The sequence below is a fragment of the Vigna umbellata genome, chromosome 1 (genome assembly GCF_029865625.1).
Source record: "Vigna umbellata cultivar VRB3 chromosome 1, Vumbellata_1.0, whole genome shotgun sequence".
Classification (NCBI taxonomy): domain Eukaryota; kingdom Viridiplantae; phylum Streptophyta; class Magnoliopsida; order Fabales; family Fabaceae; genus Vigna; species Vigna umbellata.
In genome coordinates, this window is record NC_142165.1 from 10341720 (window position 1) to 10347900 (window position 6181).

Below are 6181 nucleotides of genomic sequence, written 5' to 3' on the forward strand. Positions count from 1 at the left end.
AATTAGGAACACCTTTTAAAGATGATCATTTAAGAATTCCTACTTCATTATATAATAACGATTATATAATGATTTTAATAAAGGTTAAATATGTTTTTAGTCCCTAAACTATTGGCTGTTTCTGGCCGTTTCTGGTTTTCGTCCCTCTTTCAAAGTAAGGTACAATTTGGTCCTCATTCTTTTCGAAACGTTCGTTTTAGTCCTCGAAAACTAAACACTGTTTAAAAATTTGGTCCTCATTTAGCAACAAATGAGGACTAAAACCAAAATTCTGAGGACTAAAACGAACGTTTCGAAAAGAATGAGGATCAAATTGTACCTTACTTTGAAAGAGGAACGAAAACCAGAAACGACCAATAGTTTAGGAACAAAAAACATATTTAACCCTTTTAATAATAATGATAAAAAAGTTGTTGTTAAAATAAGCTTTTTATATAGTTGGTAAAACATTTTAATAGAATGAAAATCTAAAAAAAAATGTAATGAATATATTCTTATTTTGAATTTTAAACTTGAATACTTTTTTCCGCTACTACACTCTTACAGTTTTATTAATATTATTGTGATTTTCTTGTTTCTGGTTGATTATCACTTTTAGTTTTGAATATATTAAATTTTTTATATTTTAATTCACAATAAATAGATTAGATTTCCACTTTTTTTTAATAAATGTTAAGTCTAAACCTATTAAAATCTTTGGTCGACTTAGTTTCACTTTGTAGGCGTAGATAAATTACATATCAAATATTAAAGATCTCAAAACACTACAAAAATCTACATTTTTACCGGGGGTTATTTTTTCCATTTTCGGCGGTTTTAACCCCCGAAAAATAGGTTACCCGCGGTTAGGAAAAGTGCTGGAAAAAGCTGCGTCGCTAAGTAATTACCGGCGGTTTTGAGAAAACCGCCGGTACTAGCGGGGGTTTTGTGAAAACCGCCGGTAGTAGCGGGGGTTTTGCGAAAACCGCCGGTAGTAGCGGGGGTTTTGCGAAAACCGCCGGTACTAGCGGGGGTTTTGTCAAAACCGCCGGTACTAGCGGGGGTTTTGTAAAACCGCCGGTACTAGCAGGGGTTTTGTAAAAACCGCCGGTACTGGTGAGGGTTCAAGTTTTCTTACACATTGTTGGTTGATAGTAAGCTTCCTTGCAGCCATATTAACAGCCTGGAATTATATATTGAAGTCATCAAGGTTTTTAATAATATTAGAGCAATACGATTATCAACTATCTTCCTTTAATCGCTAAAATCCTAACTTGAGGGGTGTTTTATTACTAACAAACACAATCACAAAAATGTAGAAAATTAATGACAATGACAAAAAAGAGTAAAGCTATCACTAAAAAAAAACTGTTATTTAGTAGAGGTTTATTTTTCATTTTACGGTGCTTTGGTTGTTGTTTTTGTTCCTTTCAGCAAGCACAATCACTGTTAACTTCTCATTTTTCAGGCAGTTGTCTTTGCTTCCACTTATGAAAAAGTGAGGCCCTGATTTGTCTAGCTTAAAGACTGTGTAGCCATAAGAGAATTTTGCCTAAGGTGAATCGGTGTTGCAGCTCACATAGTCTTCACTCTTGCATACAACACTGAGTCTTGGCCAGATTGGTAGTTGAACACTACAATAGCCATATATTTAAAAGTTTAATAACTAGTGTTGATGGTGAGATTTTGCTGAGAAAGATAGAAATATATAATTATACTCAGGGCTTTAAATCTTTCAAGTTGTGAGAACAATACTTGTGTGAATGTGTGAAAAGCAATACTGGTTTTGTAAACTGATTTTGGCAATGTATATCAGATTATGAAAGTTATATATATATTGAAAAGGTTGATTTGAGACAAAAGAATATAAGAATCGTTAACCAAGTCAAAGTAGAAGTATATCAATTAGATGATCTAAAGTGAAACGTTAAACTGGTTAAACTGTGTAAATAGGAAGCATAGATTGAATGAAGAAAGCTCACCAAGGGAGTCTCCAACTTGAAAACGGCTCTTTTCTGCCCATTGATTGAAAGGATTGAAACTGGGATCATTGGGAACACTCCAACCCTTTTGGCCACCAACTACAAAATCATAGGAAGCACTCTTTTGAACCATCAGCAGAAGACAAAGCCATCCAACAAAGGCATGCACATGTCACAATCTACATTAAGGATAATTTCCCCGTTGCTAATCATTGATGACACTCTTATATGCATTTAGGACCAAGAACACATAATACAACCAATGATTAATTTCACAGCATCATGCACAAACCTTACCATAAATGTTAACGCATGAAAGGTATATACAATACCAATGAATTCATGGCTCCAGCTTTGAAGTTATGTGCAACTTGAGGTCTCTTCTCATGAGCCAAATATAACAATAGGGGCATAACATTCCCATCTACTTCTTTGGCACTCGAGTCCTTTTCGTGTAGTAATATCTATAAAAAAAATAATGCATATTATACCAGGCATAAGTATAGCAGTATACAGAGTACACATAAATATTCAAACATTACTTTTAGTATTATATTATTAAGTGAAGCATCATGTTAGCCTCTAAATAAATAAAAATTAAAGTTTAGTTAATGATACTAACGTGGAACTTAATTATATATATTGTTAAAATATATATTATTGATAAAACTTTTAGAAATAACGTGGAACTTAATTAATGATACTAACGTGGAACTTTTAGACATCAAGACTTTTTCACTTTTTGAAAGCTACAAGTCAGGTGTTTTTATTGACAAAACTTTCTCCTTCCTCCATTTGCTTTCCCCATTTATTTTCCCTTCACCCATTCAATAGCTGCAAAGAGTCCAAAAAAAAGATAAGATGTAAGTCCCTGTAAAAACCTTTTTCTCAATTAAAACATTGAATATATATATATATATATATATATATATATATATATAAAATAAAGAATTGGTCATGAAACGTCTATCCTGCTTACATCAACAAGAATACGTGGCCGGAATCTGCTTGATGTGAACCAAATAGATAATAAGAACAGAGCTTCAGAATGAGAAAAAGGTGAAAAATAATTGAAGGAAGCAAAGTTGCAATCTCATAACACGGGAATCTTGATGAGCATCTTCAGTAATCAAAAGAAAGTTCAACTTAGATTTTGATGAAAAGCAAGTTTCTAAAGGACAAAACAGATACATAGAGTTCATGGTTCCAGAGATAAGAAGATTACAGAATCCTTGCGAATGCATTTTGATTCTCTTCCAAAGTCCACTGATCCTCTGCCCCTGATGCATAGTAGTCATAAACCATCTTTGTCAGTTTTTCCTTTGCAATTGCTTCATACTCTGTAACATTAGTTATCATCTATATTTTCACAAGAATGACTTACGAAGTCCGCAGGATAAGCTGAAAGTGAGTTTGAAGTATAGTGATCAAATTACATTAAATGAGATCATATGCATTTCGACGCAAAGATGGTATGCAAGCATGAAATACGAATATTTCAAACTTAATCTTTGGGGTTCATTAATGGTATTTCAATTAATCTCCATCAAATGAAAGATTCATCTGAAAACACATGAAAGCAGGATCTTCTGAAATTTTCATATCAAAACTTTAGTTTCATGATTTGTTGTGTGTTCACTCTAGAGGAAACATATCAAAACAAGTAGCTTAAAGATCAAAACTTTCAAACTGCTTAAACCTCAAACAGTACCCAAAACAATGAATTGCAAACATTAGCACAAACCTAAAAGTTTGTAGGAGGTGAGAAGACGTAATGATGGTTATGGAACGATGGCTCGGCCACGCAGCGGCAACGATTTGATTTTTCACGGGTCCAACAACCTAACCCTAGCTTCTTCTCGAGCTCACGAATCTCCTCACCTCATCACTCTCACAGAGCCCTCATCGTCGTGATTCACATCACCAAATCACATTTTGCGACTTGATTCATGCTCGCTACAATCTTCTCCACTGAATCCACCGATTACATCCTCATTTTGGCACTGTTTCACCGATTCAACAGTTGAATCTTCCTTTTCCAAACTGTGTTTGATTCGATCCACTCGGGCTTCTCCACGTCTTCCATCAAGAAGGTTCGAGAGAGCAGAGGAAAAGAAATGTTATTAAAATGAAGTCAATAAGATGGTGCGGGGAGAGGCTTGGGAAAAACGAAGGCAGCAGGGAGAGGAGAGAGCGATTTAGGGTTTGGGGACAAAAATGAAGGCAGAAGAAAATTTAAAAAAAAAAAATGTTACGGCGGTTTATGTAATAACCGCCAAAAATTATTTGGGGTTTACAAAACCGCCGGAAAAGAACCCTCCCTAAAATATATTATTTTATAGTGAAAGGAATTCAATTTATAGTTTTTATAACACGTGAAGACTGTATACACCAATCACCAACGTTATACATTATTGCTTAATTTAATTTATTAATAATTGAGTTGTCACACCCAACTATATGGATTAGTATAGCTTCATGTTCTAAAATTAAACCCTTTTAGTTTAAGATAGAATAATTTCAAGCATCATTATCTTATAAAGTTAAACAGTTGTACTTTTTTTTATTAATTATTCAAATATTTAACAAAGAAATGAAAAATGAGTATACAAGAAAAATAATTCAATTAGCATTAGTAATTATCAGTAATTATTTTTGAAAAATATGGACATAATTTATTTTGGCAAAGTGTGATACTCAATTGTAGGAATACTGAATGAGCACAGTTTGGTTTTTAAATTTTACTTAAAATTATTTTAATATCTTCTTTATATTTTATGGGTGTATGTGAAAATCATGAAGATGTATGAAGTAACATTTTTCTGCATCTCCATAAATTTTCCACCTTATCTACACATAAAAAAAAATGTTTTTGTCAGATCTAGATTACGTAATTTGAAATTAATTTTTCTAAATTTTACTTTTTAAACTGTATAAATTGAGAGATTTTTTTTAATTATTTAATTTGATAAGAAATGAATTTTAAACTCAATTCTATTTTATATGTAAATGAATTTTAAATTTAACTTAAGGCTATAAATTTGGCTTATAAAACTAAGTTTGTATTTAATAATATATAGTTTAAAAGTAAAAAATAAAATTTAGAACATGAAGATAATTAAAAAATATTAACATAGACCAATGTTTTTTTTTACTTTCAGATTTTATGATGTAAAAGTTATTTTGATAAATTATTTGAATTGTAAAATTGTAAAATTCAAAAGTTGTTCCAAATTACATAATAGAAAATAAATTCCAGGTTATACAATTTAAAGAGGGCAATTTCTTATACAGAAGTGTAGGAGGAAATTTACGAAGTGAGGAAGAAAATGTCTGTACAAAGAAAGAGCCTTAAGAATAAGGAGAAGATGTTATAATTAAGGTTATTTATTCTTCTACCTTTATATTTTCTTCTTATACCTGATAGTTCAAGTAAATGACCTAAATACTTTCAATTTAAAAATTATCAAAAATTAAAAATGTAAATATGATAGTCATCTTTCTCTCTTTTCATATGTTAAAAATCCCAGAATATATTATGGATTCCACCATTGGAAGTGTCGCTTTCGACAATGGATATACACAAGCTATATATGGAGGTGCGATTGCTAAGTCATGGAGGTGCGACAGCTAGGTTATTTAGGTCATTTACTTTGAACTATGGGGTTGAAGGAGAAAGCATGGAGGAGCGGAAGAAATAGCCTATAATTAATTTTTAGTAACAAGGACGAGCCCAGATCCGGGCCTTGGAAAATGAACAGAGGCCCAAGCCTTGACACACTCATGAGAATTAATTTACACAATTTGTCTGTTGTCCATATAAATTAAAATAAAATATTTTAACAAGAATATTTTAACAAAAGTATTTTTTAGTATTTTAATATCTTCTATCTCTTTCCGTATAATTTACTTTTATTTTAAATTGAATTTCATTAGTTATTTTTTTAAATTATCAATACTTAAACTACACTCAAATCACAATATAAATTATTTATCATAAATATAAAATAGTTCATATGTAAAAATAAATATTAGTATAAATTTTAATTATAATATAATTTGTACATATATATTAAAATATTTATTTATTATAAATTTTAGTTATATAAAATGAACATTTATTTTACAATTTTACTAGTTAAAAAAGGAATCCGGAGAAAGAATAAGAGAGAAGATAACACACAATAAAATATAAGTGTTTTAAATTTATTTATTATTTA

General features: G+C 30.9%; 1 long non-coding RNA gene across 7 annotated transcripts; it reads right to left on the minus strand.

The window, feature by feature from the left end:
- Nucleotides 1-1371: 1371 nt before the first annotated feature.
- LOC124845906 (uncharacterized) lies at nucleotides 1372-4184 on the minus strand. 7 transcript variants are annotated; one of them, XR_015784204.1, is made up of 6 exons: nucleotides 3706-4184; nucleotides 3187-3241; nucleotides 2941-2965; nucleotides 2670-2795; nucleotides 1962-2425; nucleotides 1372-1613 (listed from the first exon to the last, which is right to left on the minus strand). It is a non-coding gene; the product is annotated as an uncharacterized LOC124845906 (long non-coding RNA). The 7 variants fall into 7 exon arrangements; XR_015784193.1 differs by having other exon boundaries at nucleotides 2941-3081; XR_015784218.1 differs by having other exon boundaries at nucleotides 1962-2060; nucleotides 2259-2425; nucleotides 2941-3241.
- Nucleotides 4185-6181: the final 1997 nt, after the last annotated feature.